Here is a 26,827-nt window from a genome sequence, read left to right on the forward strand (position 1 = left end):
GGTATAGGAAACATCCTTCCTGGGCTGGGTTATTTCTTCAGAACAAGTTAGAGTTCTAATTATCCGGGTTTTGTGGAAGTAGCTTGTACTTGGAGTGCACTTGTATTAAAGATATTTTTAATTTGGTTTTACCTAGCACCTTTCGTCCATTCCATGTCTGGCTTCCAACTGCTCACCGAGTAATGAGTGAGACTCTAGCAAAGCACTGACTCCTTGGGTGAATGGCGGAAGTTCGGGTTATTCGAGGCTCAGCAATAGTTCAAATGGAAAAGCCAGGGTTCATCACACACTTTTATCCTCTTCTCTTCATTTCTTGCCCTCGACCATTCTATGCAGACTTAGTGGCCAAACACAGGGATGCTAGAGGAATATATTGATTGCATCAATATGTCTACTAGAGACAGGGTAATGCAAAAGGAGCTGAACTCACGCTACTGGCTGTAGAATTCTGTACAGCTTGGCAGGAGGAAGGGAGAACCTGGAGAAGCTGCAGAAAGCCATAGGAGTAACATAGTAAGCAAGTAGTAGCTGGAGATGATCCCTTGACATTGTATGTCACCAACCATGAGTTAAGGGAGGCATTTGGGGACCTGATAACAAACGACATCAGAAAACTCAGGTAAATAGATACTGGGTGTCTCCCCAAACACTCCTTGAGAACCTAAGTTTTCATCTGTCCCAGTAGGCATAGGGGTCTCCTAAGGAGTAGGATTTTTTTTAAACACTAAAACACATTGTGTAAACTGGACCTGCTTGCCAGTCTACCATTATTTACTAACTGAACAGTGTTTTCAATGAGGATATGTATGGTGGAGCCAAGGATGCAATGCCCTCTGCTTAGCAAATGATTTGACTGATGGTCGATTTGTATCTGCAAATAACTTTGCAAGCCTTTACCCCATAGGATGGAAAAGCCAGCATGTTGTCAACAGGGAATGAAGACGGATCCTTCCTGAGAGGCAGGACTCTAGGCCAGGCCCATGAGATGAGGCAGATTACCTCCTGAATGATATAGAGAATGGAGCTGGAGTGGTAAAGAAACAGGTTCTGACCAGATCATCCATAGTGATAACCTGGGTCAATGTCATGAGATGTTCACAAGACCAGACGGTTACTCTCAGACACAGGTTTGTTTTTTGTTCTCCCCCATTTCGATTGCCAGAATCTTCCAAAACTCCCAGAAGCAAGTTTTAAAGAACTAAGCATGGTGGCCCAGTGGGGCAGGACACCTGAAGGTGCCTCTGGCCAGAGCTGCTCCCAGCAGTGAGCGGCTCCCATTGGAATGAAAAGAGCCAATTTTTCTGTTTCAAGAACTGTGCTCAGCATATTCACCAGCCAATGAGACAAATCATCCCAGGGCTATTGCTGAGAAGATGGCAGAAGCTAGAAGTGACACGCTAAGGTTTCATAGTGAGTCAGAAAAAAGTCGAGGTTACCAGGTTCCAAAGCCCAGGGTTTTATAGGACAGCCAACTGCCACTCACACAGGCCCATGCTGAAACTTGGGGTTTGGATCTAGGGATCCCAGGACAAGACTTATCTGTGTGTCACTGAATGTGCTGCAAAGGGGGGGGGGGATATCCCTCCGGCCTATTAATCCCGGTTTCCATCTCTGATTCATTCCTTGAAGCTGTGTGCTCTTGAGAAAAACTCTAAGACCTCTCTGAGTCTCACTTTGCAGTCTCTTTAAAGGGAATAGAAGAAGCGACACCTTCATAGCATCGCTGTTATGATTCTACAGTTTTAAACAAAATACAAAAGACGATCACGCAGCAAATGATCAATAAACAGAAACTTTTAGCCTGTTTTACTATTAAATATGGATGGTAAATTGCTGTGGGGTTAGCTGGTGCTCTAATTTGGACGTGGTTAGCCATAAGTTCCAAGGAGGAAGAAGCCTCCTTTGTTTTGCTTTCTGCTGGACTTTTGTTCTCAGCTACAATGATCACAAGATTCAATGGCTTAAGGCACTTATGTGTGGAAAGAGCTGAGAACAAAGTGAAGCAAACTTAATCACTGGCCTCCAAAAACCTTCATGGGTTGGAGCAACATGCATCCAGCAAGCGCATAATAAGAGCTTCCATGTGCCAAACCCCTCATGCTAATTATCGATTTCACTGCTTACAACAAACTCACGGATTAATTAAGCCTCCCATCAAATATTTACACACTAGTTACCATATGTCAAGCACAACACTCAATGCTGGGGATGTAAGCATGAAGAAGAAAACCCTGTGGCCAGCCTTCGCCCAGCCTGCAGTCTACAGGGGGAGGCCGATGCGGTGCTATTCTGTTGATATTAGCATAAAGCCGCTCTGATCAATACAAAATGAGCTCAGAGATATTTAATAACACTTAGGTGATATAGCTCACTTAGAATTTCTGAATTCCAGCCAGTCCAGTTTCCAAATCTAGTTACCCTCCTGTATAACACAGGGTCCATAGCTTACCAGACTGACTAGAGGAAATGTCAGAGAATAGGAATGACTCTGAAGGAGAATACAAAACCCACTGGAGCCTGGAGATGTGGCCAATGCTGGTTTCAGTAACCTTAAAGGACTTCAGAGCCTTACTCTGGACTTTAAAATAACTCACATTTATCCAGGAAGATAAAGAAGCACTCCTGAAAGGATAGACTAAAATACGCAAACTAATGGGGGTTGGAAGTAAGGAACAGTGGGTATGAGGATCGTGGGGCAGACTGTTCCAGTGGGGAAGGAAAGATGAAGTAAGAGGTTGGGCCAAAGCTGGAAATCCAACCTTGGGCAGATTTCCAAGGTTCTGGAGATCATCAAACAGGTCACAGATTGATTGGACACACACACACACACACACACACACACACACACACACACACGTGCGCACTTACTGTTTCTGTAAACGCTAACACACTCACTAACTATATATCTCAGTGGTAGAGATGTACCACTGTTTTTTCACACACTCTTTTTTTTAATAGTACTGAAACCAGAGCCTGGTAGGTTACGTACCCTCGTGTTGGTCCAATGAGTAGCTGAATTATGAAGTCATGTGATGAAATGGAATATACTCACAGCAATGTTACCATACAGCACGGACACTAAATTAAACTAATAATGATTCACATGCTGGGACCTTATAAGGTGTTCAAGCATTGACCAAAAAACAAAACAAAACCAAAAGAACTACACCAAACAAACAAACAACAAACCCAAAGCACTGTGCTCTCCTAATTCCTTACCCCTGAGTTCTAATTCAAAATTACCTGCCAATACATATATCCAGGTTAAAAATGTTTCCACTAAGACAAAAAATGTTTCCTTACTCACTGGGGAAATCATCTACTATAATTTTCCTATAAACTTATACCACCACACTGATACAGGAAAGAACACAGAAGTTATGGACTGTTGAACAGGGCTACAAGCCACTAGCAATACTTCACAGGAGGCAAATTCTGTGATCCCTTCTTTAGAAGCAAAACCATCAAGTGTGCCAGCTTCTAGAGAGCTCTTCCTGCCTTCTCTTTGGCATCATGGGAAATCAAGATGGTGGGAAGATGAGAAATGCATCCACTATGTAGATTTGTAGGCAGTCATTAGTTGGAGAGGAAGGAAAAGAAGCTGATAGAGTTGTTCTCTTTGCTTGCAGGGAGCTTAAGTCAGTATCAAAATGACCTAAAATAACCAAGGAGGGGGTATTCTTTGCCAGAATGCCACCCTGCCCCCATCTCCACTAGCATTAAATGCATTCAAGATAAGCAATTTAAAGATATATATTGCATTTATGTATGTGTGTGCACACACGCCACAGTGTGCATATGGAAGTCACAGGACAACTTGTGACCTTCAGTTTTCTCCTTTCACCAGCCATGTAGATTGTAGAGATAGAACTCAACTGGCAAGTGCCTTTACTCATTGAGCCATCTTTCCAGCCCCCGTGATAAACAACCAAAGACAAACGAACAAACCAAGCAGAGAAGAACATATTTAAATTTCATCTTTAAAATGGAAAGGAGGAGCAGGGAAGCCTGTGAGAAGGGTGTTCCCTAAGATAGAGCCTCCCATGGAGCAGTGAATACTTCCAAACACACTGTGTGTGCCCTCGAAAATATAGCAGAATAATTACCTCTTAGAGACACAGTTCCACAAAGCACACAACACAGCAATAATAGTACAAATGAGAAATGTAATGTGGGAAAACAAGATCATCAGAGAAGCGAGCCTTTTACAGGGTCTGTCAGGATCCATCCCCAGCGAGCACAAAAATGACTTCCCAGAGCAGGAAGCTGAGCCTGGGAATGAGAAAAGAAACTTTGAGATGTAACTGAAGGGGACTTTCCAGAAGTATACGGCAAGCTGAATGTCCAAGAGAAAGAGTACACTGTGGACCAAGAAAAACGATATTGAGGGATCAATACTGAGACACAGGCAAGTAAGTCATTGATTCTCCAACAGGAGAAAGGAAGACTCCTTGGGGGATGGAAAAGGAGATCTGTTCTCTCTAAGAACTACTCTGTGGGAAAGAACGGTGTTGTGTTCAGGCTGAGAGGTACAGACAACCTCCCTAAGTCCCCTGGTGGAGGAAGTGTGGACTCAAGAGCTTCACATCTGCTCCACCAAGGATTCAACTAGGAAAAAAAGGAAACGCTTAAAGTACTACCAAATATAGTGTGTGTGAGTCCTTCTTACAGACACACCTGGAGGCGGCACCTCAGGTGCCCTGAAAGTAAGCAAAGAAAGACAGCAAAAGGCAGACAAGAGAGGTGAGGCCATTTATATGGAGGATGGGGCTGTAACTGCAATGAGAGTCATGATCAAAAAGCTCTTTTGCAGGGAGACTGCTTTGTTTCCATCCGTTTTTTAGACAGTATTTCCTTACTCTCTATAGACCAGGCCTGCCAGGGACCCATGGTAATCCCCCTGTCTCAGAATTCAGGGTGTGGTATTACAGTCATGAGCCACTGCATCTGGATTATGGAAGGTAATTCTTAGCCTTGTAGGAGTCTCAGACTTAAAAAAAAAATGCATCTGACATCTGTCCTGTGTCCATTAGAATATTCCTCGCTTCCATTTCCCACCCAAGAATCGCCACCCACAGCTTCCTCTGAGCCCTCACAGCTTAGAGCCATATATACTACACATCAGTTACCTAAGACAGCTAACTATTTGGTTCCTACAATTTTCCAACTAGATAGTAACAAGCAATGTAGAATGTAGACATCACATTATGTTTTGACACGAGGTTTACCAGTTGACCGGTTTATTTATTTACTTCCTTCTCACCATGTAGATTCTGAGTTATCTCGAACAAATGAAGTCAAGCATTTCATCCTCTGTCACTAAGGTAAGAACTTGGTCAATATTATAGGCACTGACCAAAACTAAATGCCTATTTCTGGAGTAGGAGACAAATAAAACAGAAATGAGGGGAGAACAATGATAGAAACATCACACTTTCTGTGCAGTCTCCTAAGAATCACTATCTGCATAAAGGTGTCGGACATCTAGAGTCACATCCAATCATTCAGGTTGCAGAAGGCTCTGCATCTGAGCTCACTCTGTGGCCAAGCCTACACCACAGCTAGTTCAGGACTGTGCTAGGAGAGGACTCAGTGCCTCATGGATGTTAGGCCATCCCTCTATCATTCAAGTTATACCTCCAGCCCTCAATTTGCTTTTTGAAGATTCTAGGAGATACAAGGAGACTTACAGCATCTTCTAAGTCTCTTAAATGCATCTATAGTCTACTCAGTCTCAACTGCCTTTCTCTATTCCCCTGTGCTTCTTCAGTTGAACCTTAAAAGCTGATTAGTGAATGAATGGATGCAGGCTTAGGAAAGAGCCTCCTTCCTCACTTTGGATTTCATCCAGTGAAATTACTAGATAAAGGTCATTTTTCTTTCCTTTTAAAGAATGAGCTTCATCTGTAACCTGAAAGATTGGTTGCTAATTTTCTTACAACTCAAGAGTAAGTACCTCCCCTGGAAAACCCATTGTCTTTCTTTAAGGGTCTTTAGGTTTCTAACCACCTAGATTCTGGATAGACTGTAGGTGGTCTCTGCACAATGTCACGCATCAAGTTTGTCCATTGTTATCATGAGAATTGAGTGGACAGTCTTTGGGGGAAAAAAATCCAAGAAAGGGAAATAAGTACACAGAATACGTTAGAGGTCCATAGGGGTGGATTAGGCAGACCAGACCTTCTCTGGTTTTAAAGGATCACTGAAGGCTTCCTTGGACATTCCACCTTTTCACTTCAAGAAAGGCTCTCCTTTTTTTTTTAAATGCCTGAGACTACACACCTGTCATCTCTTCCACACTCTTTAGTCTCCATGGAGTGGACTCCTCAAACTTGCAGTAATAGACCTCAGGAAAGGAAGACAGCTAATTCCCAACCATTTCATCATGTACTCATCATTCATTAAATGTTATATAGAATGTCTGCTTGCCACAACTGCTATAAAGTAGAGCTGGGACTGAGTAGGAAGCAGCAAGCACGGATGGTACATCATAGGGGATGGATGGCTCATGGTGTTTAGAAAGGGAGGATGCATATCCCAGAGAGAAGGCAGCACAGCTGGGAGGCGACATGATTTGTCACCCAGAATAGACACTGGGTAGATCACTACCCCCCTTAAAAAGAGAGCAAACCGAAGAGTCCTATTCAAAAGTATTTTGTGCCAGACTATGTAATACTTAGGTGCTCTAATGATGTTGGAGGTGGGTACACCCTGAAATTGAATGAATTTAAAGCAAAGTAGCCATTTAGAGAGAATGACTCCTTATTTTAGGACAGCAGAAAATGTCTGCAAACGTGAGTAATGGGTTCTGTAGCAAACAGCATAAAACAAATGTTGCAAAACCCACGTCCTTATGTGGTAGATCGCACTTTTATGCATGTTCGCTGTGTGAACAAGGGGGTTAGAAGTTAAACAGTCGCCTGGGGCTAAGGGAAAGCACCTTGCGCAGGTAGGAAATAGGCTTTTCCACTTCCAAACTACTACTGAACGTCTTTAGCAGGAGCTAACAGGCAGCACGGTGCACAAATGTCTGTCTTTAAGATGCCGGAGCATTACGAAATTGGGCTGTTTTAATGTCTCCAATAGCCATCTGACCTTTAATCCAAAGTCATAAATTTATCATTGTCTGAAATTGGTGGATTATCATTCTTATTAGGGCCAGTCCTCAGGATTTAGCATTTACAGAATTCTTGGTCTCTAGTGCATGACAAGAGGCTGAAATCCACTGGGGTCCCCTGGAAAATGGTTAAAGAGAAAGGAATTAGCAGTTTTGAAACCAGGACATGTTACGCTGCCAAAGGAAGTAACAAAGGAGAAAAAGGAAAACAACGCCTGGCGAGATCAAGTGAGTCTGTACTTCATAAAATGATAAATGCCTGGGAACCACGTCTGGATATAATGAATTACAATCCCTCCGCATTCACCTTAGTAACATTTTACAGGGGTTGTATTTTACTCCCAACTACCAATTATGTCATCATTCTGGCATTTACCTGGACATAATGATACACAGCCAAACCACTCTTGCCACATAACTCATCGTTTAAAAGTGTTTGTAAAGTCAGATGGCATTCTGCATACGCATAATGACTCAGACCTTGCTATTAAATCGTGCAGATTAAAGTTTAGTAAACCTCAAATTTTTTGCACGGGTTTCTGGGTGTCTTATTAATCCTAAAGGACGAGGTGCCAGGCTATTTAAACGTCAATAAACATGGAACCCTGTAAAAGGAGGAGGCTGCATTTTCATCACAAAGCACCTCACCTGCCGCTTTAATGGAAACAGAGACTTGCTTTCTGAACTGTCCGGCTCAACACTATGTCATCTATTAAGATAGGAAAATACAGGGAGAAACTCACATGCCCATACCAGCTCTGCAGTTTACCCTCCCATCCCCAGTTCCTTCCCTGAACTCATTAAATCGGGGTGGGGGGGGGGAACCCACACCATTCCATTGGTTTACAACGATTCATTTTAATTTAGGTTTGAGGAAGAAGGGGGAAAAAAGGAAAATAAGAATTCAGGACTTTTTGCATGCTTGTGAGGTCACCAAATCTAAATTAAGGCTCTGGCCTATAAAGCACATTAATAAAAATACTGTACAGGGGAAAATTTAATATGAATGGCTGAAATGCATGGAATTCAGAATTTTACTGTCAAACAGCTCAATTAAACAAATTGAAATTTTAAGCAACAAAAGGGAATTGAATAGAATTAGGAACAGAGTGGATCAGCAATACAGACCTTTATGAGGGGGGCCTGGCCCCTCCAGAGTGGAGTTTCTTTTATTTGTTGCCTGCCTGGGCAGTTCGGGGAGCCAGGCTGGCGAGACCGCAGTACAAAAGGATAAAAATGTTCAGCATTGAAACACAGTTTTTTGGCTCCCAATAAATCATCCGTCACTTCATCACAGCTCAGTAGATAATGAGCAATAAAGTTTTCACACTTGGGGAATGAGGACACAGACACAAGAAATACAACTCAAGCGGCACGTCTGGCTCTCCGCAAGTACAAGATGCCATGTATAAGAAATGACCCTAAGATCTCCTCTAAAGAGGGACACACATCTGTACAATAAACAATTTACTGCACTTAAAAAATTAAATCCCATTTATTAGTAACTTTAATGACAACAGTGTGTGGAGGTCACTATATTAAATAAAGCCCGATGCTAACCCAGAAATAGCTCGGAGCTTGGCATCAGCAGTCAGCAGTTGCTGGTACCGGGTGGTCTGTACAATGAGTTGCTATAATTTTTACTGGCATTATTTTAAATGTTTATGTGCGTACAGTATTCCCCACTTGGCATTTAAATAGGGCTGACATATCTGTGATTAAAAATAATTTTTACTCAAAAAGGTTTCTGTAGATCACTGTCACCCTCCACCCCCACCATCACCACTTTAAAAAAAAAAATAACCAATTGAGCAGAAAGTTTGAGCTATTGATTCCAAAATCATATTCTGGTCCTTTCCACAAACACAGCCCATCTGCAGATGTTCTACAAAGCCTTCACTGCAATTACCTCGAATTGTTTCTGACTTTTATTCACCCATCTCTGCAACCTGCATGTGGGTGGGCTTCACTCTAACAAGAAACAACTGTGGGTCGGCCGGGGAGCAGAGGGAAGTAGAGAAGAAAGAAACCAAGGCTCCCTCATCAGTTGCCCAGGATAAAGCGCTTCATAAAAAGTGTACATTGAAACTGGCGCGAAGGAACCCGGGATGCTGAGATGAACACCCCCAAGTGCATCTTTCCTGACTGGTGGCTGGATGGTGGGTCAGCTGTGCTGTGTATGGGTCTCCGCCCCTGCCAGGCGGGAATGGCTTTAGGGCAGAGGAAGGAGAAGCTAGCTGTAATTGCTGAGGTTACCTTGCCTGAAGCCGGATGCTGAGCCTGAGTGCAGACCCTAGGTAACGGTTGGGGCTGGCGTCCAAGGGTTTCTGGCTTAGATCGTGTCTCAGAGCCTTTGAGCCTCACCTTCTCTGTGGAGGGCATCCTTCCTCCTCTTGTATCAAACAGCCCACATTGAGGCAGAGAGGTTCGGTCTCATGTTGTTGCATGCTGGAACACACCTTCTAACTTTCAAATCCCACTTGGGGGTGTTCCTTGATTCCCTTTTTGAATGGGCCAAGAACAAGAGGTTGCCTCTGCTTTGAGCTGGAGGGAGACACAAGCTGCCTCCCATTGTGCTGGTCCTGTGGGATGGAGCCACTGAAACTGTCCCCTGGCCAAGGAGCCGAGGGCCGAGGGGTTTTCTGGGAAGATGAGCCAATACATTCCCTCCTTTCCTCTGAGGTCCTCTCTGAACACTTTGTACTGTTTCATAGAGGAATGGCTAAGGGGGCACCCAGGTCTCAAGATCTCCCAAATATTCATCCACTCCTCCATCTAGAACTGGCCTCCCTCCTTTGCCGTCTGTTCTCTCAAAGTTCCCCATCCAACACAATCTACAAATTTTAATTAGTGCCGCTTAATCTTATTAACGCGTATACAAAATATAATCAAACAACAAATTATAGCAATTTGCAATTGCAATATATTAACGAATGCTGTGTGCTACAGGAAAAAAATAAACCCAAGCTTATATGTAAATAAATGCAAATTCAGATTTCCATAGTGTGTTTTGTACCTACTTTCAGAGAAAAGCAAGTCACTTAGAATCCTCATTTCTCTGTTGTCTTCGTTAAAATCCTGCATGCTAATTACATTCCTACAGTCATCAGACAGATAGCTGATAAGGCGCACAATGGTGCTGGTAATAGCACATGTAGCCCACTTTATTATCTTATGAAATTACAGATTGAACATTGATTACGGCTAGTAGGGGAATCCGTGTAGGAAAGACAGAATGTGAGGGGGAAGTCCATAAAAACAGAGGAGCCGGCCACTGAATGCCTAAAAGGACTTCAAAGTCATTAATTAAGAAAGACAAACACTCCCCGTGAAGACTGTAAGACTCCCGTGTTTTAGACCAGGAGATGAATTATTTATTTGTACCCTTGCTGTACCGTAGAGTGCAAGTAGAGTTTGTTTAGCAGCAATGGTAGAAATATATTTGCTACGGGGGCAGCCTGGTAATATGGCTTGTTAGGGCATGCTATTTGTAAGCAAATTTATATGAAAAGTCTGTGGTATCTAATACTAAAATACTCCAGCCTCAGACTGAAGGGTGATTTTACAAACGTCCTGCGACACTCCATCATCCCTTCATTTTAATGTCTTTATTTTATGATTTTGTTGATGAAATACTACTTACCCAGTGCTCAAAATTCCTTTTAGGCTGCAGGCACTGGCTAGTTGACATGGCAAGCTATATTTTACGGCCACATATTTCAGCTCTCTCTGTCCAAGTTGGAGGACACAGTAGCCAAGATGGTTTTTCATCGTAGAAATATATTTTCATATTTATTTATTGATTTGACTAATGTATCTATTTTTCAATTCACATGCTTATGTTTCAATCCGTTAAAGTGATTCATGGTCAAATAATATGTTATTGCAAGTACAGGGGAGATAAAAACCCTGCCCGTTTGCTCCAACACAAGAACAAAAATAATAATAATAATAAAAAACATTGCATGATTAAATATAGTTCCAATCCCCAAAAGATCAAAACTAAAATGATGTTTTTAATTATTTTACAAAAAGGCATAAAATACAAGTTTTTTTTCTTTTTAAGTATGATGCAATTACCTATGAAATAAGTTTGCTGGTAATAAATACCTTGTGGAGATTTCTTGACAAGATTAAGCATGCCATACAGTCTTAGCATAAGGCATGAAATTAACAACACAATGAAAGCTAAAATGGGCTTCAATTATTCAGCACAAGGCAGGCTGGAGAAGCTCACCAGATGCAAGACCAAGGACCACATTCTCCAAGCACCTTGCAAGAGCAGTTTGCCTTGAATAGAGACCCATTGAGATCCCAGGTTCCTGGGACAAAATCAACCCCATGAACCTTCTTTCCTGAAGCCTAGAGCCCTCCCTCCCTTCAGCTTGGCCCTGAATGACCTTTTGTGGGATGAAGCTGGTTGAGGAAATGTGCTAAGCTTTTGCTGCACAGATCTTTCCCTGGGTCTCACAACAATCTTTCCTTTCCTGGAATATTGTTTTAAGGGTGTTAGACACATGAATGTAACAATCAAAACACCATGTGTATGTGTGTATGTGCGCACAGGTTTGTGTGTGTGCGTGTTGGGAAAGGTTTATTATTAATGAAGGTAATGCAGAGGGTGAGTTTGACACAGGGTGATTTTGATGGAGATGTATTAAATAAAAATAAAAAGTCTACACAGAAGACAAGCAAACATTCAAGGTGAGTTGAGTATTCAGGAGAGTTGACCAAAGGAGATCCTGAGAGGCAGAAGTTGGAGCCATGAGGCTCCAGGTAAACACAGAGGACAAGGTATACGTACACTGTGGCTAGGATGCAGTCTCTCTCCAGGTGCTGGCAAGGTCAAGGTGTTGCCTGAGCTTTTACCATGGATCAGGCAGCAGGAGGAGCTGGGCTGTGAGCCCACTCCTGTATTCTTTTTTTTTTTTTTGGTTCTTTTTTTCAGAGCTGGGGACCGAACCCAGGGCCTTGCGCTTCCTAGGTAAGCGCTCTACCACTGAGCTAAATCCCCAGCCCCCACTCCTGTATTCTTAAGTGTTCTCTGTAGCACATCCAGCCAATGTCAGCCACCTTTCAAAGAAATCTGGAGATAATGAAATTATTACCAGTGTCCTGGAGAAAGGCTGCCTTTCATCAGGATCATCACACAGGGTTCTTTCTTACCTTCTCTCTGAGCCGTAGAGCAGCAGACCCCAGGAAAGGAGTTAGAAGTAGAGACACATGGGGTTCAGGGTTGGCAGCTTGTAATCGGTTAGTTGCGATGAATCTGAAGGCAGGGTTTGGCGGACTCTTCTAAGAAGGGCCATCAATCATGCCTGTGGAGGAAGAGAAACTGCAGGTAAGATCCATGCCTACCCCTACCATTCATTCCCCCTCCATCCCTCTGGGCTTTGGGAACTTAAGAATTATAGAATATTTGAGGAATTTAGACAGCCAGTCCATTGATGCCAGGAGCATCGCTTCTGAGGTTGTCCAAGGGAAACTGAGCTCCAATTTGTCTCTGGTTCCCGCATCTATCCCAGCTGGAGCTACTCAGTTTCTTCCACTGGATTAAGACGTGCCCTTTTGCCCTTGGTTCCTTCAACAGGATCATGCCCTTCCAACTGAAGGAGCAATGTTATACACAGAACAGAAAATGTGCTTTGTGAAGTTTTTATGTTAAACAAAAATGGCTGAGATGACCTATTCCCTAGAATTCACCCAGAAGTCTAGTTTGTAGGAATTTAAAAATAAGCAAATAGACGATTAAAATAAAAAAAAAAAAGGCGCTCACAAGCTCACCATCTAGAACATCCATTTTAACACTTGGGTGCAGCTCCTGTCTTTTTCTATAAGAATTCACACTTTTTAAATTAATCTTTGAGTCCAGCCGTTTAGACTGTCTTGCTGTCTAAATTTTATACTTAATATTTTATAGCAGAGAGCGGTCCCAACTTGTCCCCCACAATGATTTAGAATGGTTGCCTAACAGTTCCTGGTAGATGTGAACCACAGAGAGCCACTGTTTATCCATGCAGCCACCACCAAACATGCCGTAATAAAAACCTCAGGGACTAAGTCTTCAGAAATGTCTGTGTCTATTCCTGAACTATGACCCCAAAGTAGGGTTTAAAACACCACTGAAGTTGCTAACCAGACTGGCAATGTCCTTCGACATCATCTCAGAGGTGCCTCTTTCTTACCCAACCCCCCAGGACCAGAGAATATCCTGGTAATGTTTTCATAAGTAAAATTTTACATATGTAGATTTGTCAGCAAATCAGTATTTCCTTTGTGTTTGTGCTCTCCTAAGAGTCAAGGCAATGGTCTATACCTGTCAGCCATTTTCATTTCTTCTCTTTTATTTTCCTTAGCTTGTCATTTTAGGAGGAGCAGAATGAAAAATTAAACTCACTCATAGTCTCACCTCTGTAATGTCCACAGATATTTCTTTCGTAAAGTTTGTATACAGAGCAGAAAATGCTACATCTGTCCTGCCAATCTTAAAACAAGTCTCAGCCCCTCTTCCCAAATATCACTGATAAAAAGTATGGTTTGATTTTTACCATAAATATTACAGAGGCAGCAAGGGAGAGCCCACAATGTATGTCATCTTTCCCCATGGAGACACCGATGGCCTTCATTTTTGCTTTTGTTTTTTAACCTCAGAATGAAAATCGTCTCCCCCAACCATGTTGGAGTGTGTGTGTGTGTGTGTGTGTGTGTGTGTGTGTGTGTGTGTGTGTGTGTGTGTAAAGGGACATGGATGGGGAGAAAAAGAGAAACATGTATACAGGGATAAATTTCTGAGTGTGGGAACTTACATTTCATATTTCCTGTAGTGATCTGAATCTTATATATAGTAAAGTTTAAACACTTGACCTGCACGTTGCATTTTGTCACAATTAGTTGTTCAAATAATAATTTAAAACCTAAGTGCATTTTTCATAAACTCACATCCTTCACCTTCTGTCTTTGTGATGATGCCACACTGATTTTTTTGTTTGTTTGCTTGATTGCTTGCTTTGTTTTATCTGTCTCATTTTGTTTTGATTGAGATAGGGTCATTCTATGTAATCCTGGCTGGCTTGGAACTCACAGAGGCCCACCTGCCTCTGCCTCTTGACTGCTGGGATTAAAGATACATACAGAGCATAACACCACACTTTTAAAATCTCTTGCCACAGACAGATTAACTTTTATCCAGGTATTTGTAAGTCCTGATGTGGGTCCACCTTCAGCCTCAAAACATTTCATCTCCAGGCACCTAGCTCTGTTTTAATTACAACCTTAATTACGAAGTTGGGCTTTTCCTCTCTCCAAACTTTTGCCCCAAACCACCTACTGAACAATAGATCTTTTTCTCACACCCCGAATGCCATCTTTATTAGGCACTAAATTACTTGCGTCGTGCTCTGGAATTTCTTCTTTGTCCTATTGATCGCTGCACCAAAAGCACATTGTTTTAATCACCCTGATATTTTAATATCTGCTGGGTCAAGTCCTCTATCATCATTCTTGTTTCTCAAAATTTCCTTGGCTCTTCTCAGCCATTCATTTCTCCAGATGAACTTTAGCCACACTTTGCTAAGTTCCACCCCCGCTCCCATGGGAGCTGGAATTGGATATTCATTGAATTTGTAGATAAATTAGGAGAACGTTGACATCTGCGCCACTAAATCTTCCCATGCAGGGACATTATTCTTCTTATCCATTTGAAGCTTTTTTTTTCTGTCCCTTGGCAAACTTTTATATTTTTAAATACTTCCCCAGGACATTCTGTAAGTTTATTCTGATTTTTACAGTTGCTATCATTTCTGTTATCATTGAAAATAAACTCTTTCTGCCAGGACATTTTGGGTTACAGAAAGTCCCACTGGTTTATGCACATTGGTTTAATTTCAGCTAAACCTCCTTTATCTTAGTTTAAATCTTTTCTTTTAATTAAATGAAATTGATCTAGTGATTGTGACACATGCTCCCCAAAGTGTCACGAATGGAGCTATATCAACTGCAAGTACTACTGAGTCTATCTCCCTCATTTCTCTCTTCTTGGGTCATATTTCTTACACTAAAAAAGTCACTGAAACCTGTAGAACGGCCATTTGAAATGGTTATCAGGGTCTTCTGTCATCTGTCATCTATTCTATCAGAGAACATGACACAAGTAAGGGGTGGTGGCAAGATGACTTTCACAAATATTGTGCCCATGTGAAAGAAACAACCCACAAAAATCTATTCACCCCAGACCAAAACAAATGTTTCTACCTTAGTCTACCACAGAGAACTCATGAGTTCATTGGGGTCTCACACCAACCAGACAGACCAAAATCCCAGCAGTTGCTCAGCCTACAAGGCTGTGGGTCTCAGCTGCCTCAGTCTGCTGCTAAAGGCTCAGCAGATTCCCAAAGACCTGTTCACAGAGTTGCTGGTCTCCAGTCCATGTTGGAAGCCTGAAGCTGGATTCTAATATCACTGAAGTAATGCAGAAGTGACAGCAATGGAGTAGATGAACTTGCTAGAAAAATTAAAGACAAGCAGGCAAAATCTTCCCTCTGTGTCCTTTATCTAGGCTGACAAAAAGGTGCAGCTCACATTTGGGGTGCATATTTCCATTTCCAATGATCAGATCAGGAAAACCCCTCACAGGGGTGCCCATTGGTTTGTCTTGCGGTTGATTTCAGAGCTAGTCAAGTTGACAACCAAGATTAACCATCACAAGCATACAGTGACTTCTCTGCAAAGGTCCATTCTTACACTATGAACAACAGTAGACAGTGCATTGCTCCTTATGTGTCTCTCCATACAGTCACACAGATCAACTGCCTAGGCTCACTGAATCCTCTTGCTGAGTGAACCTCAGCCCATCTCCTAAGGGTGCCAGTTGCACTAGATGAGGCTAACCCTACTTGATCACAACATCAGCTCAATTCATTATAGCTTCAAAGGCCTGATTTCCAAAAAGGTCATGTTCTAAAATTCCAGAAAGCACAGCCATTGGTGGAAGGGGCACAGTCCTTCAGTACAGTAGTGATATGACCTTGATTTCATATGTGAAGCTTTAGATGCTTCTGTCCCAGTACCCTAAGCAAATCACTATTATAGTATAATATGTGGATGATTCTTGGTTTGTGTGAGGGGTTCACATGTGTGTCTATACGTGTTGTTTGTGAGCACATACAGACCAGAGGAGAAAATCAAGTGTCTTATTCTGCCACTCTGCCTAGTCATTGGAGACAGAGTCTCTCACTGATCATGGAATCAAGCTAGCAACCAGCAAAAGCAGGGGGTCATGCAGTCTTCACCCTAATAGTACAGGACTTGCTGGGGTTACAGATACGTGCATGATCATGGTCAAATTTTATATGTAGATGCTGGGCATCCAAAGTCAGTTCCTCAAGTACTCTTATCCATTGAGCCATCACTCCAGTCCCAGGTAATTCATTTACTAAATCTTGTCCTACTCAAGGTTGGGGACCTGAATCTACCCAGCAAGGAAGAAACATTGGTATGGCCCACTGATAAGGCTTAGTAGCTGATCACTCTGTTTTAAATTGAAGTGTGTGTGTGTGTGTGTGTGTGTATGTGTGTGTGTGTGTTGTTGTTGTTGTAAAAATATAAAAAATAAAAAAAGTACAGTTGGTCTTTTACCTGCTAGGTCCGCACAGCGGTGCCCAAGATAACTGCTAGATATCTTGGTGGAAACACATCCCAGCCGCTCACTTTCCTACACTCAAACCCTCACATAAAAGAACACACAACACAATAATCTTTGACCCAATTGATAAGATATAATTGCCCACTTAAACATACAAAGCCCGGTACCATCCATCCCTTAAGAACATTGATAACAAACTGTAAATACACAGAGCAGAATCTTAACATCACCTGCCATGGCTTCTCCCCTCTCTCTCTCTGTCCTCTCTGTTCTAGTCTCTTCCTCTTCCTTCAAACTTCTCTCCTGCCCATCCTTCCTTCTCCTCCAATGATAGGCCTCCTTCTATCCTGTACTTGCCCCTCACCTGTACTTTACAAATTCAATGGGGAGGTGGTTCTGGTGAAGTCACCTGAGTTCTGAGTACTTGACTAGGCAGCTGTCCTTGGGGCAGTGGAATTAGCATCAAAATACAGATAACTTCAGGGCAAACCACAACGTGTGTGTGTGTGTGTGTGTGTGTGTGTGTGTGTGTGTGTGTGTGTGTGTGTGTGTGTGTGTGTATTTTGGTCGTGTGTATGTCTGTGAACCAGTTGTATGTCTGTTGTCTGCAGAGGTCTGAAGAAGGGATTGGATCTCCTGGAATGGAGATTCAGAAAATCCTGAGGCACCATGTGGGTGCTGGAAATTGAACCCAGGTCCTCTGGAAGAGTAATCAGTGCTCTTAATGGCTGAACCATCTCCTCTAGTCCCATCACTGACTTTTTAAGTTGCAGGAGATCATGAGCCAAGTTGGGTAACAAAGGACTGAAGCCTTTGCAGAGCCCTGTGTGAACTTGTGCCTCGGAAGGGTTAAGCTGGCCAAGTGAAAGCTGAGGAGTTGGTGAAGCCAGAAGTGTTGGGGGAAGGCATGGTGATCAGCCTTGCAAGATCCCTTCTGAGCAGAGAACAGGCAAATGCTGGCATGGAAAAGACCCCCAAATGAGCCAGGAACTCTTCCACTCCATCATGAGGAATTGTTCTCTGGAGTGGGGACCAGCCGGGATGTGTTTGAAGCACTTACCATATGTGCAGGAAAAAGGTCTCATTTGTCCGCCGTGAATTTTTTGCCTTTCTTTTGAAAGGATAGTTAATTTTAAGTAATTTGTTTCACAGGTGAAGCCACCACCCCCTTATTCTGTTTTGCAGAGGTTTCATATATCACCCTCGGTTGCCTGAACAATTAGAAATTGTCACCAAAGAAAAATGCCTCGGCTCATGTAAATAACTGTTTACCTAAAGGATCGGGGGGGGGGGGGGGGGGCGGGGCACCAGAGTCACCCTAATGAAGCATGACTGCAGGGAAGGAGCCAGGGCGAAGCTGCATCTGCTAGTGTGACGGTGCTGATGGTAAAAATTGGACGAAAAACTATTATTTGTTTTTGTTGTTGTTGTTGTTTTCTTGTCAGAAATAACGTAGCTTGAAAATTTCCAACAGACAACATGAGTTAGGCCATTTGCTACTTCCAATGCCTAATTGTTCTCCTGGCAGATATAAAAAATTGGGGCACCGGTGTCATTTACCTAAATTTCTAATTAATGCGATGGCAAAAAGAAGTTAGTAAGGGAAACAGTTGAAAAATGTCTGTGTTCAAGGTTACGTCATCTGCCTCGGCTAACTTCCTGCCTGCTCTCCATAGCACCTGGTATTTGGAGTAACTCCATGTGTTTGCGTCAAGAGGATGGAAAAGGTTTGGCTCAGGAACACCCACCCCCACCGTCACCTCCTTTGCTTGTTCTTTGGCCTTCCTTTTTCAATCTTTTTTTTAAAAAAAGAGATCTCACTCTGTACTGGAGGCTGGCCTCTAACTAAGAGTATTCCTCCTGCCTCAGCCTCTAAGTGTTTCTATTACAAGCCTGAGCCACCATACCCTGCTGCTTTCCTAACAAGCCATACAAATCCCTACAGCGGGGATGGGGAAGCTGCTCTGAGTGTCATTTCCAGTGGGTTGCACTCCCACCTGCTACAAATAATAAGAGACATTCAATATCTATGCAGTGTCTACATGGTACTCTGGCTTGGATTCGAATGGTGAATCCATGATGTGTTCCTTTAAACTTCAAGTGAGCAGGCAAGCAGCTTGGATTTGGAAATTTCTAGAACAATGTCTGTCTTCAGAACAATACTCTTACCATCCAAGTCTTATCTCCATTCCATTCTTCTGTAGCTGAGGATAGCTCCTTTAAAAGCAGGCAGTGTTGTACTGCAGAGACAAGGTTCTGGATGATCTGGATGACAGTATGATGATAGGAAGAGTTTTCTGTCACGTGACCACGGACAGCCGGTGCCTTGAAAGGCTAGTGTTCAAATAACTGAGGAGAGCATAAGCTTCTTCGTTCTTAGAGACAGTGTTACACAAAGTCATCAGAGTTTCTTTAAGAATAAATGCCCTATGGTGCATTTCACTTAACATTTTCTGGAACTAGTTGGGCTTACAAGTCTTACTTTCAAGTGATTAAAAAAGCTATGTCCTGTAGAAGAGAAAAACATCTGTGGAATGCCATCCTGCTAACAAGACTCTTAGGAGTAGTCTCGTTTAAATCTGTTATGTCTGGTCACACCCTTCTACCAAATAAAGTTATATTCCAAGGCTATGTCTCAGCCTCCTTTTGCAACGCCCTGGCCAGCCCCCTGCCTGAATCACCCTATGCAATGGCTGTCTCCCAAAGTCAAACTATGGATGGATTCGCACACTTGCTCTAGTTTCTTCATGGCTTGAACTTCTCTAGTAAATTCCCAGCCATTCCCACGTCACATTGAGTCTAGAGATAAATTCTTGTAAACACTTCACCTGCCTCTCCAGCCTCTCCTCCTAGGGTGGGAATGGACAGTTTGTCCAGTCAAAAGAGGGAATTATGAAAGACTATGGCATATTACCTCCCTCACAGGTGGTGAGTACCCTTCCCAACCCGAGAAGGAAGGAACAGACCTGCTGATTGGAAGACAAGAACAAGACCAGTTGTCACAAGACATTGGCAACAGCTAAAATCTGATTGCTGACATCCGATGAAAATTCTGGAAAAGGGTACTTCTCATTTATGAAGTGAAAAATAACAGAAGCCCCTCCCCCCCATACAACTCATTTCTACCTCTAATGGCCTCAATTACTGCCAACTAGCCTAGCAGCGCCTGTTTTTAAGCGCCTCCTTATTCATTTTCACTAAACATGCCAAGGGTGGCTATTATTATGGAAGTGTGAATTTCTTAAAATCATTGAACTGTATTATATTAAACCAATAAAAGTGATTATCCAGGACAAACCTCTCCAATTTACCGAAGAGGAAACCGAGATTTAGCCCAAATTCAAGCAGACAATTAGAAGACAAAGGCCAAGGACATACCTTAAGTGACTGTGCTCTTCCTTCATGGTGCCCGTGATCACTCTCACCAGGCATCAGGCTCTGGGTCCTGTTCCTTACTCGAAGGGTTTCGATGATACTCACAATGACACTGTATTGGAGAATTTTTTTTCCAGAGTATATAAAGGCCTGGGGTTGAGGAATGGTAGCCCTGCTGTCAATGCCAGAGGACATTTGGTTCTAGGTATGCTCTCTCCACTAAAGCACTAAAGGTCTGAGTCCCTTTGAGGCATTTCTGACATACTTGGTCTTTCCCAGCACCAACAGTCCCTCAGAAAGCAGCAGCCACCCGAGCAGACACTGAATGACAACTTGCACTGTTTTCAAATACCATGATACAACTGGACCCGAATACCATAATGACAAACTTGGTGCCCTCTTTTCCACCATAGGCTAAGAAACATAAATGTATAGGCTTCAATTCTAAATTTTCATTCCAAAACCATTAAAGATATCTAGTCACTTGCTATCCATTGAAAGATCTCCTATGCTCCAAGCTAGTTCTTAACTCTTTGTAAAGCCAAAGATGAACTGATCTTCCAGCCTCAGCCTCCCAAGTGCTTGGATCATAGGCATGTTCGACAGTACGTGGTTCATGTAGTCTTGAGCACTGGCTTTAACGCTTTGTGCATGTAAGGCAAACACTGTACCATCCTGAGCTACATCCCAACCCTATCTATGACCTTGATAAGCATCCTCTTCTTGTTTGTTTATTTGAGACAGAGACTCCAGTACAGCCCAGACTGGCCTTGAACTTGCTGTCCTGGGGCTCAACTTTGCAAGTGCCCAGATGACAGACTTACTCTTATCACACTGGGCGGAGAGGGCATCTTTGTCTGACTTAAACAGGTAGCAGCTTATATTAGTATAAAACTAAGGCTTAGCAGAGTCATCAATATTCTTAGCTTCATTATTATATGGCGTGGTCTTATTGATTCTGTTCATAATTTCACTGTTAATAACTAAGTCAGAAGCCTTATTTCTTAATCTCATTTTATCCTCACCACTCGCCCTAATCATTCTTTACATTAAAGGATTAGTGGCCTCAGTGCGACCCAACAAATAATAATCCACCCTGGAGAAGATACTTTTCCAAAAGGGGAACAGGTCCTTTTTCCTCATAAGCAGGCTTAGCAAAGAGGGCAATGGCCATTAGAGACATCTGGAAGTGGGAGAGTGTCACCTGCATCACAATGCCTGGCAGACAGGTGTGAGTGGCCCCTCCCAGCAGGCAGTATCTCTTTACATCTTAAGCAAACAGCATCCCACTTCCTCCTGCCGCAGGTGAGCGATTCTATCCACCAGAAAAAAAAAATTAAACACCTCACCACATGGCTCCAACTCTCCAGTCAACCCGAAGTCTCATGAGAGAGGAGACAAAGAAGATAGTCAGCCACTCTACTGACCGCTCAGTAACAACAGATGTGCTCTCTGGTGGAGTGAGCAGGGAGGGGAAGGTACAGAATGTTTTCCAGCCATCCCCAGGAGGTAGGGCCAGAATATGCCCTGATTCATCCACAGCCAAGCCTTTTAGGGGAAAGAGCCAGCACCCATTTGTTTCAGAGTGCTCTCTGCTAGAGGGAAATTACTTGAATTATAGGAAAATAACATCCTTCCACCATTCATGAAGGTAAACCTTGGGGTCCTCTCATGTCATTAATGACATATTCTGAGCCTGCTGAAGAGCACCCCCAAACAAACCCTGATGCCTATGGCCACAGGAAGATTTTCAGTCACAGCAAGCTTTAGCATTTGAGTCTTCGTGCTAGAAGAGCACCAATACATAGTCACTGCCCTTGTTTCTGCAGTCGACATGCCTGTCTGAGCCCCCATTAAACACTAGGAAGTGACATTGTCTATTCTGTGTGGAAGGCAGGGATAGCATGTGCCCAAGAAGGATGGCATAGAAGAATAGAAGTTACATTCCTCCAGGAAGTCCTTGGCTTTGGGTCAAAGAACATCTAGAATGGCTCTGTCACCCTACAATTCACACAACGTGGAGGAACTCCAGTTGTCATTGTCACCGTCAGCATAGGAAACAAACTACTCCTGAAAGGCTGGAAGCCTTAAGTGAAGTAACAAATACAGATATCAATGTCTCTCCCAGTGACAGACGCTCATTAGACAGTGACCATGATTACTGTCACAGCGAAACTCCATTATTGACAATAAACCAAGCTGAAAGATACATGAACTGCTGGACTGCCAGTCACTATTATCTCAATTAATTGACTTAAGGAGATTTAAGGACAGTGACTCCAAAATAAAATCTATTAATGGGAAAGTACAGATTAAAGCGAACAAGTTTGTGGTCTGCCATTTAAAATCTGCTACTTAACGACTGGAGTTTGGTCAAAGAATTCAACGATACTTTGGTTTCTATCCTTTGGTTACATAATGCAGACTATCAGTAACAACACAGGTGAAAATCATAACTTAAAAGCCACCAAGGGACTGGGGAGACGGTTTAGTAGGTAAAGTACTTACTATAGCAGCGTGAGGACCTAGTTCAAATCCTCGGAACCCTGTAGTGGTTTGAATTATTTTGTCCCTCATAGGCCTCGATATTTGAACACTTGGTCTCTAGTTGGCAGCGCTGCTTCGAGAGGTTTAGGAGGTGTGGCCTTACTGAAGAAAGTCACTGGGGAAAGGCTTTGAGAGTTTAATATCTTGGCCCACTTCAAGCTCACTCTCTGCCTTATGCCTAAGTATGAAGATGTGTTCTCTCAGATCTCTGCCCTACTGACATGCCTACTGTTCGCTGTTACGCCTCCCCGCCTGGAAGGACCCTTATCACGCTGGAGCTATCAGGCAAAACAAACTCTTCTTTAAGTTTCTATTGGTCATGGTGTTTTATCACAGCAACAGAAAACTCATTGTCACTCCATGGAAAGGCAGGTATGATAGCGAGTGTCAGTAATCCATACCATACAATCTGTAATTCTTATATGGTACGATGGGAGGTGAAGAGGAGGGACCCAGTTGGAGGTCAGTGGCCTGATGTATGGAGCAGCAAATCACAAAAGAGAGGCCTGCTCTCCAACAACAAGGTGAGGACCAACTGCTGACCCCCACAAGCACATCAAGGCAAAGGAATACCTACAGTCACATACAAAGGACATATGTGTATAAACATATATAAACACACACACATGCATATGCATGCACACCAACCATCAAGAAATGCTGTTATTCAATCAGAAATTAGTCATACATGGCAGATGTACAATAAAGTATTTTTTGAAATGATGAAAGTTAAACAACTCAAAAATGTCCATATTCAGTGCTTCACGTCACCCAAAACATATCTGAGCCTGTTTGGCAATAAAAGTGAGAATAACATTAAAAATATTATTTTGGTCTTTTAATAGTCACTTAAGTGTCAAACATCCACCATGCATTATTGCATAGCAGGAGCATAACACAGAGAAAATAGAACCCAGGACTTAGAAACTAGTGGGGGGAAAAGACAGTACATCATATATGTTTTAAAATTAAAATGCAATTTCTTTGTGTCATAATTTGGAAATGCAGGGGGGAACAGCATATAAATCTTTCCAGTGTGAAAGAGACATCATAGAAGAAGTGAGGTGTGAATCGAGCGTTGAGGAAGGGGCAGGAGCTTAGAGATGGTGAGGGGAGTGAGGTGAGCTCTCCAGGCAAACACTGAGTCCTCCCCTGCAGAAGAGCAGGCTGCAAGAGCACTCACAGCGCACACCAAGCACATCGAGTGAATTCAGTGCTGGAAGCGGGAAGAAAGATGCTGTGAGACAAAAAGAGTTTCCATGGCACCTTTGGGGAGAGGGAGACAGTGACTGAAGAGAAAGCCAACACTAGCCTTAGAGAAGCCTGATCAGGAGGGGAAGAATGGAAGGAATTGGGGGGGGGGGTTGGCAGTTTGACCAAGAAACTGCACAGTCCAAGAAGAGGGTGGGCCCACATGATTTCTGAGTCCCTAAGGTAAGCAAGTCAAGAGTGACATCCTTCACTGAGATGAGAGCCTCTGAGGAGGATCAGGCTTATTGGAGGGGGAGGGAGGATATGTGGAAAGTTTGTGTCTCACAGACTTCTGTGTGCCTAGGGGATGTGTGGACAGAGAAGGCAACCATGGAGACAGCTGGAAGTGCCTGTCTAGAGCTAGCCTCCATCAGGAGGGCAGTGACAGGGGCATGGGGTTCATAGTCAGGCAAAGTCACTCAGAGACAATATGGAGAGTCAAAGATAGGATGTGAGAAATGATCCCTGTTCAGAATCAGCTAGAAAGAGAAAACTTCATAAGGTAGCTTGAGGATGGGTGGACTCGTAGGAGAATTGTAAGAAGAGTGGCTTGAAACTGTACAGCATAAGCTGTCCCCTGCGCACTTAGACAGGAAAAGGAAAAAGAAAAAGAAAAACTGGTCAAAGAAAATATCAAAAAGTTTTAGCTAGAAGTTCTAGTGTACAAAGGAGCATCTGTAAGGAAATAGGATCACACCAGAACACATGACCATTCTGCAATGTGTGACTGGACAAAGTCTCCATATGGAATGGGAAATAGACTGAGTGAAGCTCAAAAGAACCAACTTTGTGCTACATTAAAAAGTATATTTTAGGGGCCAGAGAGGTGGCCCAGTGGTGATGAGCACTGGCTGTTCTACCAGGGGACCCTGGTTCAACTCCCAGCACATTGGCAGCTCACGTACCAGCTGTAACTCCAGTTCCAGAGGATCCAGTACCTTCTGTTGGCCTCTGTCAGCACTGCATGCCTGTGGTGCACAGCCATACGTGCAAACGAAACACTCATATACACAAAATAAAAAAAATATTTTAAAGACAAAGAGAGACATATCCTAGGTGTTAGAACACACACACACACACACACACACACACACACACACACACACACAAGCACACGCAATAAGGTTAAAGAGATAGAAAAATCATACTATATCAACTCTAATTAAAAGAAAGCTTGTATATATATGCCAATATAAGAAAATGTAGGTTTCAAAAGAAGTTCTTACCAGAGCAAAGGAGGGTTTTATCATCCTCTAAAAGGGTCTCTTCATCTGAAAAGAACAGCAGGCACAAATGTATGTGCACCCAAAAACAAAGGGTTGAAATTAACAAGACACAAATCAACAGGAATAAACAGAGAACCGGACAAGCACACGCTCACACTTCTCTTACCTAAGGAGCAAAGTGAGCAAGCCCAGTAAGGACGGAAGGTTTGAACGGGACTCAAAAACTTGACCTAATTTGTTCTCAATTGTGTCCGAATAAACATTCTTTTCAAGTGCACATGGAGCATTTGCTAAAGTAGACCAGATGGCAAGCCATCAAGCAATTCTCAGTAGATTCCCAAGGATTAAAGCCACCCAAAGTAAGTTCTCTGACCATAGTATGCTTAAGTTACAAAACAATAATAAATAGAGCTGAAAACACATGAGCACTTGAAAATAAAAGCAGACTCTGAGAAAGAGCACGTAAATAACTGGCTATTTTCAACTGATGATAAGCTAAAGTACATGGGCAGCAATCAGAGGACAAGTTGTCCTGTGAAATTTACATATCAAAAGAAAGATGAAAGGTTAAAAATTAAGCACCGAGCACCCTTCTCAAGAAGGGGAAAGGAGCAAAGTAATTCTGAGACAGGGGAAGAAAGAAAATAGTAATGAGAGTGGAGACCAATGAAATATAAAACAAATATACAACAAATATGATTTATTTGGTCATGCATAGACCCAACATGACAGGGTGGAATGAGATATTCCATGCATGTGGAATCCATAAGAAAGCAAGAGAAGCCAGACTCACATCAGATAAAATAGTCTGCAGATTAAAAGCAGTACAAAGGGACAAGGAAGGCCATTGCTAAATGATAAACAAAGCAAGAGGAAAGCGTGATTAAACATATAGACATACTCAATATTAAAGCATAAAAATACATAACATAAATATCAACTGACCTAAAGCAAGAGCTCTCTATCTTAGGAGCTGGAGCGATTGCTCAGTGGTTAAGAGGACTGGCTGCTCTTGCCAAGGACCTGAGTTGAGGTCCAGCACCTATTTGGTGGGTTATAACCATCTGTAAGTCCAGTTCCAGACCATCCAACATCCTCTTCTGTCTTCTTCAGGCACCATGTCTGCATACAGTACACATGCAAAGACACAGAAAAAACTTACATACATATAAAATTTATTTTAAAAAGAGGTGAAATCCAGTACAGTAATAACCAGAGACCCAGACACCCAACTTTCAGCAATAGACAGATTAACAAGACAGAAACCAGCCAACAAAGAAGGTTTTAAGAAGCACTACCAGCTACGAGGACTGAACATACTTTCAGGACAATCCATCTAGGAACTGCAGAATACACAATCTTCTCATTAGTCCACAGGAATACCCTCCAGGATACATTGTGGGTAGACCTTAAAACAAGGCTCAATGGATTCTGAAAACTCAAAATGGTACCAAAAGTCTTTTAAAACCACAATCAAATGAACCGGATATCTGCAAAAAGCCAAACAAGGCAAATTTACAAGTGATTCTTGAACAACTATGTTTCAAGGAAGAGATCAAGAGTGAGATCTAACAGTTTCTTAGTGCTAATACAATCAGTCATGACCCTATGGGACACAGTAAAAGCAGCAATTAGATAAAGTTTATCAAATCAACACCTGTATTCAAAAAA

The 26,827-nt window shown here is 42.6% G+C and overlaps 1 long non-coding RNA gene across 2 annotated transcripts in view; it reads right to left on the reverse strand.

Annotated features, from left to right (window-relative positions):
- The window catches only part of LOC134485188 (uncharacterized), a 154,308-nt gene extending 128,984 nt beyond the window's left edge, over positions 1 to 25,324 (reverse strand). Inside the window, exons 1-4 of one of the 2 annotated variants that reach the window (XR_015647584.1) lie at positions 25,157 to 25,203; positions 20,136 to 20,282; positions 18,927 to 19,132; positions 12,284 to 12,435 (exon numbers count right to left, since the gene is read on the reverse strand). This is a non-coding gene — a long non-coding RNA (uncharacterized LOC134485188). Of the gene's footprint in view, positions 1 to 12,283; positions 12,436 to 18,926; positions 19,133 to 20,135; positions 20,283 to 25,156 lie in introns of both variants that reach the window. The other variant, XR_015647585.1, reaches the window with a different exon arrangement.
- Positions 25,325 to 26,827: the final 1,503 nt, after the last annotated feature.

The sequence above is a fragment of the Rattus norvegicus genome, chromosome 1 (assembly GCF_021556685.1).
Source record: "Rattus norvegicus strain SHRSP/BbbUtx chromosome 1, alternate assembly SHRSP_T2T, whole genome shotgun sequence".
NCBI classification, from domain to species: Eukaryota; Metazoa; Chordata; class Mammalia; order Rodentia; family Muridae; genus Rattus; species Rattus norvegicus.